General features: G+C 39.8%; 1 protein-coding gene across 1 annotated transcript in view; it reads left to right on the forward strand.

The window, feature by feature from the left end:
- Positions 1 to 14,692, forward strand: part of LOC140694287 (uncharacterized) — a 145,803-nt gene that overhangs the window by 106,665 nt on the left and 24,446 nt on the right. The window lies entirely within an intron of this gene.

Here is a 14,692-nt window from a genome sequence, read left to right on the forward strand (position 1 = left end):
ATTAATTTCAAGCTGAGTCAGTTTGTGGCGGCAGCCTCATCCTACATCAGGAATTTATAGTATCTGCTCTTTGAGGTGAAGACCTGACAGACTTGATTATTTAACAGTCTGCCTTGAATTGATATCTCAGATTCCTTTGTCAAAAGCAAACAGCAGAAATACAGACGTCCTTTAATTCCAATGTGGCCTGGAACGGGTTTAGTCTCTGTGCCTCAGTGGCCTTATCTGTGAGTGGGAAAGATGATAACAGTGCTTCCCTCAGAGGAGCTGGTGAGGGGAGAGTCAGAAGCACAAATGGAGGACTTACAAAAGATGCTCTTGAATGACCGAATTTAGTGCTCTCAGCCTGGTGAGGCCTGAGGGGCAGAGATGTCAGAACAGAGCAGTCCTAGCCGGAGCTCGATCCGTGATGGAAGCTGTTATGATCAGTATCACCACTGTGCGTTATCAGGTAATTTTAAGACTTGGTAATATGAATTCTTGAATAATGTTAAAGGACTAGACATCTCAGATCCAGTTTACATAGTCCTCAAGATTTCTTCTGAGAAATGAATGGTTTCTTCCCCATCTTAAATCTGAGATGAGTCTCTAAAAAATTCTGTATTCCTCCATCTTTTTGCTTTAATTTTCCATTTCCTAAAAAACCATGTTTTTAAATGGAGTTAATGGGGACTGAACTGAGTGCCTCATGCATGTTAAGTACTTACTCTCCCAAATGAGGTATAATCGCCTCCGTGATTTTTGTTAAAATTTACTTTCTTAATTTACAGAGGTAAGAGGCCTCTAATTCTTTTTCTGGAGACTTGTCCATGAACCTGTAAATCTATAATTAATGGACAAAATTTGGTTTATTAAAAAATCATTAGAATATTCTGCAATTCATCCAAAAAGAAATGCTCATTGACTTAAAATGTTTCTCCTTTAAGGGGATTTCTCCTGTTTGGTCTAGCTTAATTTGTTAACAGCCATCCTCATCATCATAATGACCAAACTCACTGTGAGTGGACACCTACCTAAGGCTAAAATGTTTTCCTCATGTTTTAATTCATAGCAGGTGTTTGATTGTAGGTATCAGTGTCTCCTTTTTTGCAGCTGAGGGATTGAGAGATGGAGCAGCTTGTCCCAAATTACACGCAGCAGGCTGTGGCTAGCTCGGTGCTGGAACCCAGGCTGCACAGAATGCATTCTTAATTGCTCCTCTTATCAGCCTCCCGTTAAGTGGTTACCCGAACACCTGTGACTCCATAAACGGCCGAGTTTAGTGATCTCAGACTGATGAGGCCTTGAAAGGAGAGACACCATTGAGAAGTTGAGACAGAGTGGCAGAAATTAAAATTGTTCATTTTCACAAATTTTTAATTCTCAGGTAATTACATAAAAAGTTATTTTTTTTATTTTAGTGCTCTGTAAGCACTAAAAACAAAACATTAAAAATAATTATAGTGCAAAAGAGAAGTGAGCTCTTAAAGTCCAACCACTGCTAATGATGTTGCTTGTTTTTCTCTTTTTGACAGAAATACTTACAAAGACTGAATTGGTTTTATGTAGTTTTAATATGGAAGAAAAGATTGTCAGTGAATATTGTAAGAAAAGTCTTTACTCTTTTCTTTCCTGTTGATGAATATGTACGTTATTTTCATGGCTTAAGTACATTTCCTCATTTGTGAAATTTGAGTAATATCGTTTAATTTGTCTGACTGTGAGAGGTAGATGCCTTGTATACAAAGAACCCAAGAGGTGCTTAATAAAAGTGTGCTGTCACAATGACAGATATTTTAGAAGGATCAACTCTGAATACTAAAGAGTGTCGCTTATTTCTGATACATATTCAATATGTATTTGTATGATATATTTGAATATGGTTTAAAGTAACAAGGATTCATTTTTTTTTTTGGTGTAGTATGAAGTTTTAATGAAATCTGTATCATTCTAGTGAGACAGGGACTAGTTAAATTGCCTTAATCAGATGACCTTGAAGATTATTTACACAGAATATGTATTGTTACAAATCAGAATTTATGTTGCCGTGTAACCATCCACTCAGACATTTAAATTCGTGGGATTCTGACCAGATCCGTTAAGTTTAGTAAAATCCATATTGATCATTTTCAGGGTATAAGCTCCTCTATTTTGTGATTAAAGAAAATTTTGATTTTTTTCTACATTCTTAACAGGTTTAAAATATCAAAACTTTGATTTGACATGTCACTTTTTTAATAGAGAGAATAAAGCTCATGCTGTTTTATTATGAAAATAAATGTTTTTGTATGGCAACAAAATTGTATGATATCCTGGCTCTTTTAGTATTTTGCAAGATACTTAGATAACCTACTGTTGGAAAAATACAAACGTGAATTTTATGAATATAGGCCTAGTACAGATCTGTTGGTTTTTGCTACAGTGCAAGACATGAGGCCTAGGATGCCTTTGCTGCTGATTGCCAGGAGGACAGATCCCATGTCTCAGTTTCCCCTCCTGTAAAATGAAGTGGCTGAACTGGATTCTTTCCTCTTCTAAGATGAGTTTCCATGAGCCTATATCTTCTGTTTATATTCAGGAGTATTAGCAATATCAGATTAAATACTGAATATCCCTCCTTTCCCCCGAATCAAAGTGCAGCATGTGCTACATAAGTTTTATTTATCTGATTCTCGTTACTGATCCTACAGGCAATTTTTGTGTTGCATCTTTCCTGGTAACCTGGAAGGTCATTTTACCCATAGGTGGCACTGTTGCACCTACTTACAGTCTTAACTTTCCTGTTTGTAAAAGGAGGCTTAAACAACGTTATTTTATTTTGATTACTTTACTTAATGCTTCAGAATAGCCCAATGTCCATTATGTCTGTCTAACTGGAAAAGTTATTCTGCTTATATCTTAGATTTATTCTGTCATCTCACTGTGAACATTTCAGACTTGCTGTGCAAACAATAGCAAAATCGGGCTTTTCTTCTAGTGTTAGAAACCAGTGAGCCGGGATTTTATAAAACAGCTAGAAGCGGCATCTGGAGGACCTTAAAGGTGAAAAGTGTATTGAGTTCCCTGAGTTTTGACCCCGCCGCTGTGTGTTAATTGGTGGTAGGAGATTTGGTACATATACGAAGGGGTGTAGTTTTTGATATGGTTTGCCTGCACGCGCTGCCACTGAGCCACTTGAGCCTGAGTCAGTTCGTTTTGAGTTTTTCCCTCGTCTGTGAGATGGGGACATTCGTATCTGATTTGTAGAATTGTGAGAATTAGAAATTATGTGCAGTGTTTACCACAGTGTGTATGTCAAGAGGGCTCTTAAACTTAACTGCTGTTTTGTGTGAAGCCATCATTTGAGAGTCTTTGGCAATTACTAAGAAACAGGAAAATAAGAAGAGATGGTTTTATGATGAAAGATATTTGAGGAGGTTCCATAGTTCCTATACCCATAATTTAGCATCAGCAGAGTCAGAACTGTTACACAGTCGCCCTAAACCAACGTTAAGCCACAGAATTATTTGTTACTTCATATATTTGGGGGTTTAAGGAGATCCAATACTTATACATATGTTGTCTCCAGCAGCCTACTGAGAGATGACACAAAAGAGTATACAGGCAATAAATGTCTTCTTTGTTACTGATGAAGCCACGTTCTCCATGAACTTCAAGGCTGTAGGAAAATGCGTGTCATGATACTGTGTCCCAGAAATACAGACTCACCCTGTCCCATGTAGCTCTGGGCCACAGCGAGCCTTCCCTTGAGAAGACCTGCCCTTTCATGCACAGGGCTTTCCTGACATGGAGCTGAGCATCCCGCGTGCTTCCCAATGGTGACCAACACTGGAGTGAAAGGAAGGGTTTCACATGCCCTGCTTGTCTCCCCGGACTCACACCTCACTCTGTTAGTGTAATGAGTGCTAGCTGTGGGCCAGGGGCCAGGGGTGTGAAGGGAGAAGCACCCTCCATGGCCCAGAGGAGTGGTTAGGAGACATCCACTCCCTCAGTTTAAACAGGTGGTTGGATGGAACATAAGGGTGCTCCCCAAGAGTGTGTAAAAGGAGAAATAAGGATTTTATTTGGGACTTAGGCTAGCCAGGAAACAGATAAGATGATTAGAGGGGAGACTTGTAAAACAATTTGATATTAAGTTGACATTTGTTGAACACCCAAAATGTGCTACATTCTTTTCTGAGCATTTTACAGAAATGAATCCTTCAATCTTCTCAACAAGCGAGTAAGGAAGGTTTGATTGTTATCCCAGTTTTACAGTGTGGAAATTGAGGCACACAGAGGGTAATTAAGTTGGCAAAATCACAGAACTAGTAATTGGCAGAGCTGGTATTTAAACCCTGGCTGTCTGGTTTTGAGGTTCCCAGAGATGGGCTTTGGGTGTTTAGCATTATCGACATCCCTGAATCTTTATACCTCTGTGCATCAGTTAGCCTAGAAAGGACAGGGAAAGGAGTGTTACACAGGAGCTCATAGTCATTTCTTGGCCGCTGTCCACGGAGAGTGCACCGTGATTGGCGTTAATTGACTTCTGGGCAGTAGATCTGTTCGTATAATAGAAATATAGTCCATTGAATTAATCTAGAAACCCTTCCTGCTCCGTTTCTGTCCATGCTTGCCATGTGACTGCCTGCCCGTGATTGGGCCGTGGAGGAGAAAATGTACTCATGGTTGAACTCTGATATTTCAGTCTGGTTCATAGATTCACGTCTTCTGTTACATTAAAAATTTAAGTTTCTGGTTTTCTTGCATCAGTGTCTCATGAGCTTGGTTAATGTGAAACCAGTCCATGGGAGCCCAGGGATGATGACGGTATAATTTCTGAGCACGTTGAGGCACTTCTACCCATGCAGACGTGGCTGGAGGATGTCCAGCTTCCTCACTGATTTCCCCCAACAGCATGGTCCTCTCCCACCCCTGGATGTGAGGTTGGGAGCTCTCTGAGTAGGCCAGTCAGAGGCCGAGTCCACCAATCAGAAAATGAGGAAGTACCTGGAAGTGGGTTTAATAGAAGACAAGGGCTTCCAGGTTGTCAGATGGGCTGTTCGAGTCCATTTGGTGAAAAGCTGTCCACTGTCTGTGGTTGAGCTACTTCTTTGCTGTTGAAAAGTCTGGAGTAGATGAAGGGATTTTAAAAAGCAGAAAGGAGTGATTTCAGGTGGTACGTCCACACCGGTGAGAAGTGATGAATGACCGCCTTTGTGAGTCATAGACAGTCTTACAAACTTCATAAACCAGCTTTAAAAGCTCTTCCATCTGAGTGCACTTCATATGGGGTCCAGATCATCACTGGTCGCACTGTGAGGGCAAGTAACTGATAATGGCAGAAAGGACACGGAGGCATCAAAAAGGTCTCAGTCACTTTCCCTGTTTAAAGGATGCAGCACAGTGTAATATATTTTAGCTGGTTTTTCACTGAAAAGTTTTTAGTGTATTCTGGGACTCCCCAGTGCCCCAAGGTTCCATGCAGCTGGGTGTCCCCTCAGTGCAGCTCTGTCAGCGCTTGCCCTGGGCTGACGCGGTGTCACGGGGAGCAGGACAGTCAGCGTCCCCGGCTCCTCCGAGCTCCGTCTCCTCATCCGCAGAGCCGGGTTTCTCATCCGTGTCTACTTAGTAGGGTTGCTGAGAATCACACGTCATGCTTCAGGTGTGACTTTTGGTTGTCTCTGTGATTGGCATATAGTTAATATTTGATAGAAACACTTGTTTTTTTAGTATAATTGTAGCACCTAGATTGCAGTGGTTTTTAGTCTGCATTTTTTATAACTTTATTCTTATTTTTAAATATGCACTTATTTTTATTTATTTTTTTTGGAGGTACTGGGGACTGAAGCCAGGACATTGTGCATGCTAAGCAGGTGCTCTACAACTGAGTAATACACACCCTCCTTTTCTGCACTTGAAGGTAAATATTGCTATACACAAAATAGCTCTTAAACACCATCATGGGACCTAGTCACTGTATAGACAATTGAACACGTATACTATTTCAATAGGAATAAATGTTTTTGAGACATACATTTCTGAATCTGTTAATGTGCTTAAAAACGATCATAGGTAGTGATAAACACGAATCTTTGATCCAGTACTTCTTAGAGACTGTTTTGCCATCAAGGGAAATTACATTCTACAGAGAAGGCTAATTGGGTCTCTTTGATATTTAGATTGTTTAGCAGATGATGAAGGCTTTCAAAAGCTGACAGTTTTGTATTTTAAAGTACCTACAAAGTTACCTTCTACAAGTTGTAAGTACTAAGCTTGTGAAGTGCCCAGTAATCCAGGGGGTATGTGTCTGTGTCTGTGTCTGTGTCTGTGTATGTGTGAACGTTGGTGTGTGTGATTTCAGGAAGGTAGAAAGAAATTCCATATAGACTTCTGATACCTTTCTCCTCCATTTCAAGGTGTTGGCATATATTTACACTAATAAACTGATATTCAGTTGTCATTTGGCATATTGGGAATAAGACTTTCTCATACTTGTTTCAGAAGGATTAGGGAGCATGAGCTTAGGAAATGGGAGGAGATAGAGGCAGGGAGGTTCTTTAAACTTTGTGCAGAATTAGAAACAGTAACTTTTCTCTTTTCTTCTAAAGCAAACTGGCACTGAATTGTAACATACTATTACTCAGAATTGCTTTTCTGATCAGATACATGTACCTCAGATTTTTAAATGCAACATGAATGATGAAATGTGTTTTAGCAGTTATTTTTAAAAGTAGTCTCTTTTCAAGTAAAAGGCTATAGCCTGTTCTTTCTTCTAGCGGTACAAGAAATTCTCATTGTTCTGTTGCAATGATCTATGTGCTTACTTTCTTTTTTTTTTTTTCTTTAAGTGCTTTTTTCATTGTGGTTTGAATGAATGTTTAAAATTTCTGGATTTTGATCTTTAGAACATGCTGATTTCTCAGAACTGTTAAAAACCTGATTGTTCACTGCTCCTTGTTTGGTGGGGCACCCTATTGATTTCTGTTGTCTGTTAAAGAGTGAAATTCTTCCTCTAGCCTGCAGATCATTAAGTGAATGGTTTGCAGTGTGCCTTTAAAATTATTTGTATGCATTGAGCATGTTTGTCCAGTGAATTTTAAATTGACTCATTGTAATGACTTTGATTTGATTCTGTCTCTTTTGCTCCTCTCCACAAGAATTTGAATTCTCTGTTGCATTTTGTATACGTGTTCTTAACAGGGGAAGAAATTTTGCATTTTTTACAGAGGTGGGTTTTCCTATCCCCTCTGAATGCCTTCTAAAATTGATACAATAAAAATCAGTTATTGCAGTGCATAATTATTTCATAAATTATTTTTTGGCATAATCAGAAACAATGACCAAGAATGATAATAAAAAATACGAAAACCTTCCTTCCTTTGAAGAATAGAAATCAGGTAGTCAGGCTCCCTCATGCTTTGTGCCTGACACACTTACTCTCATGTCATTGTGTATCATGATTCGGAGATGGTATTGTTTCAGGTTTATAGATTTTTGTTTTAACATTTGTGTTGAATTCTTTCTCCAGGCTGATGTTTCCTGTTGGGTTTGTGGAAAGAGTAGAAGGGAAAAAAATACTTTGTTTTGTTTTCAGGAGGCCTGAGTTGATGGGAAAAGAGTTGAGGGTGGGCTGAGGAAAAGAGTGACACTCCCTCTCCTCCTCGTTGAAATTGATAAACAAAGAAATCAATTAAGTATATCGATATTTGACCAAAAGAAGTTAGCGAGCCCAAACTGGCTAGAAATGCACAATGGAAATTACTGAATTCAGCTTCAGAATGAGGTGCTTTACCAAGTAGAAGCAGCTTAGAGCAATCAGAAAATCAGTAATATGATGAGATATAAATGGAATATTATATCTTTTATTTCTGAAACTTTTCTACGTTAAGTTGTGTAGAGCTAAAATTAAGTTTCAATCACCAGGAGTTAAGAGAGTGAGTGGTACTGTAGGATCGTTATTCACGGATGTGCCTAGACCCTGATAGAGTGGCTGAAGATGGCAGGAAAAGACCCACATCCAGGATTTTCATCCTAGGGTGTCCTCCATAATGGTTCCATGTGGAAGCAGATGATTGGGTTAACAAATTGTAACACACCCCAGTCGCCTCTGAATTTTAAGAAGAAAAAATATGCTTTGATACTGCTTTACAAGCAAGTTCCTGTGCATCCTCACTCCAGACTCCTTGCCTTAAAAAGCAGAGACAATGCTTTGCTTGTGTAGTTGAGGTTTTAGATAGCACTCTGCTGGTTGTAAAGCAAGGACCGAGACCCTCAGCTATAAACGCTGGGCTTGTGTGTTGTTAGATAATGTGTTATCCCCAAAACAAGGACCTGGCTGGTCTGGTGGTCTGCTTTTTAATGAACATATCTAAAAATGTATCTTGTTCCCCTCACCCCATGACTTCCCTAAAGATACACTAATCCTTTGTACTCATTGTGTATTCTACAATCTCTGCCTCATCCTGTCTTTCCCGAATTTCCTCCTTACTATCTCACAACTGTTAACGAAGTTTTCCTTTGATTATACCCTATAAATATGGGAGCATTTGAGAGGCTCATGGAGATGGCTCCCTAATCTCTCTCGATTTCTTGACTTTTTCCACAGAGTCTTGAATAATCATTCCTTGTCAGTAAGACTTCTTCCAGCCAGAACCCACAGTTCCAGGTGAGAAGGATGCAGGCTTTATCTCTCCTACCGGAGGCAGAGACAGAAGAGAATTGAGATATGCTCCCCCGTGATCCCTTCCTGCCCCAGGTCTACTGCAGTTCACCTGCAGCCTTCTGGCCTCTGCTCAGAGGGCCTCTGTCCCAGGACTGACCTCAGCGTTTTCTTCCCTTGTCAATATTTCCTGTGCCTTTCAGAACTTGGTCTCTTCTCTGCAATTCAAACCTGGCAGATGTGATGGTGGTCAGCGTGCTGGTGGGCAGTCCTTTGGGGACCCCCAGGAGCCATGCTGATTCTCCTTAGTCTCTCAATCGGGGTTACAGAACAGTCGAGCACCGAAGGAAGCCCATTCTCGAGATGTCAACAGAGCATTTCATCACTTTCATTTTATTTTTCAATTTTTGGTGGAGAAATTATTTGTAGTGAACTGTTCCAGATATTTGCCGCCTGCTTTCCTCATCACCATTCCTTGTTGTCTCTGGTGCTAGTTTTATAAACCAGGTTTCTTCTCTGGTCATTTCTGGCAGCTGGGCTTGCCGAATCCTTGATCTGTATTTGAAACAGAATGCTTCCTCGTGATGTCAAGGTGATTTTCCTATTTCTGAATATTTCGTGTACACTCAGCAACTGTTTCAAGTGAAATGCTCTTGTCCAATTTCGGTTAACTCACATTTGCTGATCTCCTGCTTTCATGCTGAGAGCAGTTTCTTTTTCCTCTAATAAAAGTTAGCAATTTGCATTTACTATGGAAGATACTGGCCCAAGGTCCTTTTGTTCTTAAGAGTTTTAATACAATTCACCCATTAAAATGTACATCGGTTTTTACTCTATGCCCAGAATTGTGCATCCCATTCAATCTTAGAATATTTTCATCCCCCCAACAGGAAGCCCTGTACGCATAAACAGACATTCCCATCTTCCCCATCCTCCCCCAGCCCCAAGGAGCCACTTTTCTCTCTGTGGATTTGCCTGTGCTGGACATTTCATGTAAATCGAGTCACTTCATATAAGTGGAAACGTCTATTGTGACTGACTTCTTTCACACTGAGTAACGTTTTCAATATTTGCTCATGTTGTGGCCTTAGTCACTATTCTATGCTATGCTATTGCTGAATAACATTCCACTCTTTGGCTGGGCCCCTCTGTTTACCCATTCATCAGGTGATACGCATTTGTGTTGTTTCTGTTTTTGGCTGTGATGAGTAATGTCGCCGTGAACACTCATGTGGTATTATTTATGTGGATATTTGTTTTCAGTTCTCTTACGTGTGTGCCCAGAGAGCAGAATTGCTGGGTAAGTCAGAAACGAAATGTTCAACTCTCTGAGGCCCTGCCAGGCTGTTTTCCAAAGTGGCCATGCTGTGTTACATCCTCACCAGCAAGGGCTGCGTGCTCTGCTTCCTCTGTGTCCTCTTTAGTGCTTGTTACGCTTTTTTTTTTATTATACCCTATTGTAGTGAGTGTGAAGCGGTTTCTCCTAGTGGTTTTGACTTGATTTCCCTTACAGCTAATGCTATTGAACATCATTACATTGTGCTTTATGGACATTTGTATATTTTCCTTGAAAAATACCTTTTCAGATACTTTATTAACCTTTTAATTGAGTTGCCTTTTTATTGTTGAGTTGTAGGGTTTTTTTTTTTCTTCATTTTGAGATACAAATTCCTTACCAGATAAGTGATTTGAAAAAATTTTCTCCTCTGTGTTGTTGTTTCACTTTCTGGATGGTGCCCTTTGTAGCAAAGTTTTAAATTTTGATGAACTGCAATTTGTCTCTGTTTTCTTTGTTTCTTGTGCTTTTGGGGTATTATTTAAACTCTGAGGTATTTTATTTAAGCTTTTATATATAAAATAACTTAATTCTTAGGACCGTTATAGGAGATGGGTGCAGTTGTTGTCCCCAGTCTATGGATAGGAGACTGAGATGCAGAAAATTTCACTGAAATATCAGTGTCACATCTACCTAGTGCTGTGGGATTTCAGACCCTCATGTTTGTCCCCAGCATTTGTGATCTTCACCACCATGCTCCACTACTGCCTGGAATCGTTAATGAAAATGACTTTCATTTTTTGATTTCTTGTTAGTTTGTTTTCTCACTGGGGACCTCATCTCCTTATTTTCCTTTCGGTTATCAGTGTAGATTTATTTTAGGTCTCATGTAGGCAGAAGCATTGCTATCAGTTAACTTCTTTATTACTCACTCTCCAGTGATGATTGTTGCTAGTTGACCTAACCAAGTCATGCTTAAGTCTTTCCTGCTCATGACACTAAAAACAGTCATGACTTATAGAATGCTCAAAGAAAGTACTTGATTGATTTTATTTTGCTACCCAATCAAACCAATCAAGTAAAAACCCCAGTGTTGACACAGACTATAAGCCCTCCAGAATAGGATCACTGTCTTCCTTCTGTTTCATTTATTTGGTCACAGTGTCTGGATAGTGACTTGCTGTCCAGCAGTTTTGTGAGGATATGGTGCTCGTGAATCATTGTAAGGACAGAATTTTGACAACAGACTGTGTTGTTCATTTCACAAGGGAAAAGATAATATAGAAATACTGCTCAGATCTATTTTAAAATTAAGCTTGGAATTTTGAGAAGAATTCAAGAAACCATACAAAGCTCTTTTTCACTAATTTTAGATCTATCTTAGACACATATGGTTACATAGCAGAGTAAGTTATCAAGTACATTTGACAATAGGAGTGTAATATTGATTATTTGTTTTAGTTGAAATATTCTACCTGGGATAAAGTAATCAGTGCCCATAAATGAACAAATATGTTTGTATTTCTATGCAACATGGGAGCAGAGTTCATGTTTCTATATAATATGTATGACTGTGTGTTTTAATCTGTCTGTCAGTGTTTTTATAGTTTTTCAGCAATGTTGTAACTTCAGAATTCTTCTAACATATTCACTCCCGATACTACTGCAGTTTGTACTGTGTATCCTATCTTATGCATGGGATTCCACTGTCCCCTCAGTGAGGAATTTCCTCTCCTATTGAGCTAGTAGCAGAGTTAAAGGAACAGTGATTTCAAGGCCTTTGCTCTCCACGTGTTCGCAGTTTCCTGTCAATCACGATTTTCTCTTTCTTGTGTTTTCATTGTGCAATTAGAATTTTTGAAAATAATTATTAATATGTTTCACCAGTCTCCCTAGAAATTTGATGTGTTTGTGCTTTTCAGTTTTCAATTTATGAAAATTGTAAATGCAGACTTGTTTTTAAGTAGTCCTTTTTCACTAGATATTTGTTTACCTCTTTATAGTTAAAATAATTTTCCCCAATGAGTGAATCGGTGTGCATGTTTTAAAAGATACTTTAGTTTTTATTTTTCTTATTCTAACAGGTATATTCGTTGTACAGAATTTAGAAAATAAGGATAAACACAATAATACCTTAAAAATGGCCTCTAATCTCACTTGTAGATACAGTTGTAATGTTTGAAATTGAGAATTACAAGTCCTCTCACTTTGTTCTACTCTTTCAGGTACGTTTAGGTTACTGAGACCCTCGAATTCCCATATGAATTGTAGCAGAAGCTAGTCAGTTATTGCTGAGGAGCCCGCTGGGATTGTGATCAAGACCACGTTGTATGTGTGCTTCACTCTGGGGAGCACTGCCATCCCAAGAATATTGTCATGTGATCCAGGAATTTGCGTGGTTTGTCTTTCCAGGTATTTAGGTCTTCTTTAATTTATTTCAGCAATGTGTATGGTTTACATAGTATTATTTTACTTTAATTTTTGCCTTTATACTGAGGACAATTGTGCATGGTACCAAGATTAGAATTGTATTATAGCCCCGCAACTTGCTGCCACCATGGACACTGTGGTCTCTCTTTGCCCTTTGTAAAATCTCGCACAAAATAGGACCTAAGTAACTCTCTTGAAAGAATGATTATATGATTGCTGGATGATGCTTGAGAGTCCTTGTGATGATGTCTTTTTCCCAGACTTTCCCCTCTTCTTAAATATGCCCTTTCTCTTCCTTTCCTCCAGCCTGGGTTTCAGCCTGCCTGTGGCATTGATTTTCCTTGTCTGTGGACTCATCCTTTCACTAGTTCATGATAATGTTACATGTCGGCTGTGGAAACTTGCTAGATGTCAAGAAAGAGCAAATCCATTGCATGCTAGTATTTTTAGAGTGTGTTATTGAATTATCAATTGAAATTAAATCAGGCTGACCCATTGAGCCATCCCCTGAGCTCTTTTTGCCTTCCTACAGATGATACTGCTCTCGTTGCTGCATGTGCCCTTCCCCCAGACTTAGTTTTGGAGTTGAGTAAATCACCATCACTGGAGCCCTCTCTTTAAAAGATGAAGAGAACATTTGCTCCTTCTCCCTGCTTGGGGACTTGGATGAGATGAGGTAACAGATAAAGAATGAAGCCCCACCTCATTCTGACCACTGCTCTTTCCGTTCATTTCTCCAGGGGAAGAGTACAATTCAAAAATATAAAGATTGTGAGCTAATGAAATATACAAGACAACCGATCATTTATTAAATACACTTTCATGCCAGAAACAAATGTATTATACACACAAAAAGCACATAAATTACGGTAGTACTGTGGTTACAAACGTGGGCCGAGTTCGAGTCCTGCTCTGGAGTGACAAGTCCTGTGAAATGGAGAACTTGTAGGTCGGCTTAGCCTCTCCCGGACTTTTTTCTTTCCTGCAGAGACAGGGCTCACTAGTCATCCCTCCCCCGTAGAGGTGCTGTGGGTTGTAAACGACGCGCGTGGGCAGGCCAAGCACAGCTGCTCGTTCCTCGTAAGTGCAGGATAGCACAGCTTTTGCGGTTACGGCTTTATGATCGCACCGTGTAGACCCTCAGTGCTCCGAAGGGTTGTCTTGCGGATTGGAGATGGGATTCTCACTTCTGTAAATACCCAAAGATTGTGTTATTGAGCCTTGCTGATATAAATCTATTCTTTAGAAAGTACATAATGTAGATATATTTTTCAAACATGAATGCTTTTTTTCTTTTATTATTTATACTTCTACCCTCTCATCACGTGGTGTGACTTTTGATGGAATCCAGGAAACAGTCCTAAGCCACCTGCCTCTTCACACTTCTTCGTGATGGTTTTCTTCCTTGACTAGAAGAGGGTTTTGCATAGGAAATTTTGTTTGCTCCCCTTCTCTTGGCGTCTCCCTGTTTGTCTGCCCATCTCTCACCTGTCCATCTGTCCATTTCTCTACCCACTCATTCTTCTGACTTGTTCCAAGAAGCACTTCAGGCAGCTTACAGAAGAACAGATACCAAATAAACAGGTGAGAAAATGGGGCCAAGTTCACAAATTGAGGCTCGGAGTTGAGCCTGTGTGAGAGTTGCAGGCATGAGACACACGCCTCTGCCTTGTGACTTATAAGATAGACAGCATCAATGTGCCTGAGGCTCCCAGCACACACAGGGAAGCAGGGTTTGTGGGAGATGCTCACTGGCTGTGAAATAAATAAGTGGCTTAGGAGAAGCCCAGACTTTCCAAATACTAAGACTTAGGAGAATATTTTGAGTGTCTTCCAAAATCTGAGTATTGCATCTTTTCTTTTTCAGAGTTTTATGTATAGTTGGTTAACATTCTATAACTGGAAATTTCTCCAAAACTGCTGCCCACGTGAGTCCCATGAGTCGGGAATGGGGTGGTTCTGCTCATTGACGGGTGTTGGCCAGAAACGGAAAATGACAGCCTCAAAGGAGCCTGGGATTAAGCAGTTATGTTTTGTCAGTGCTGTAGATTTCAGAAAATGCTTTTACCGTTTCTCTCCATCTGAGGAAGCAGCGTGCTCTATTCCCAGCATCAGGAGTTCAGGGTCTCGGGATGGTGGGGGCTGACTGCACTGCCGTAAAGACAGCTGAGCTAGTCACTGCATTTGTGGTGCTTTCACGTAGTGCATTTCATGTTTTTTAAAAGGTTTCAACAGGTAGTTAATTAACTGAGTTAATTAACATTTAATAAATATGAGGCTTTTTTGAAAAGACAGTCATAGGCAGAATATAAGTTGTGAACACTTTAAAAATGGCTTCATTACTGAAATTTCAGTAAGGAAGATTC

This window comes from Vicugna pacos, unplaced genomic scaffold (assembly GCF_048564905.1).
Source record: "Vicugna pacos unplaced genomic scaffold, VicPac4 scaffold_21, whole genome shotgun sequence".
Lineage (NCBI taxonomy): Eukaryota > Metazoa > Chordata > Mammalia > Artiodactyla > Camelidae > Vicugna > Vicugna pacos.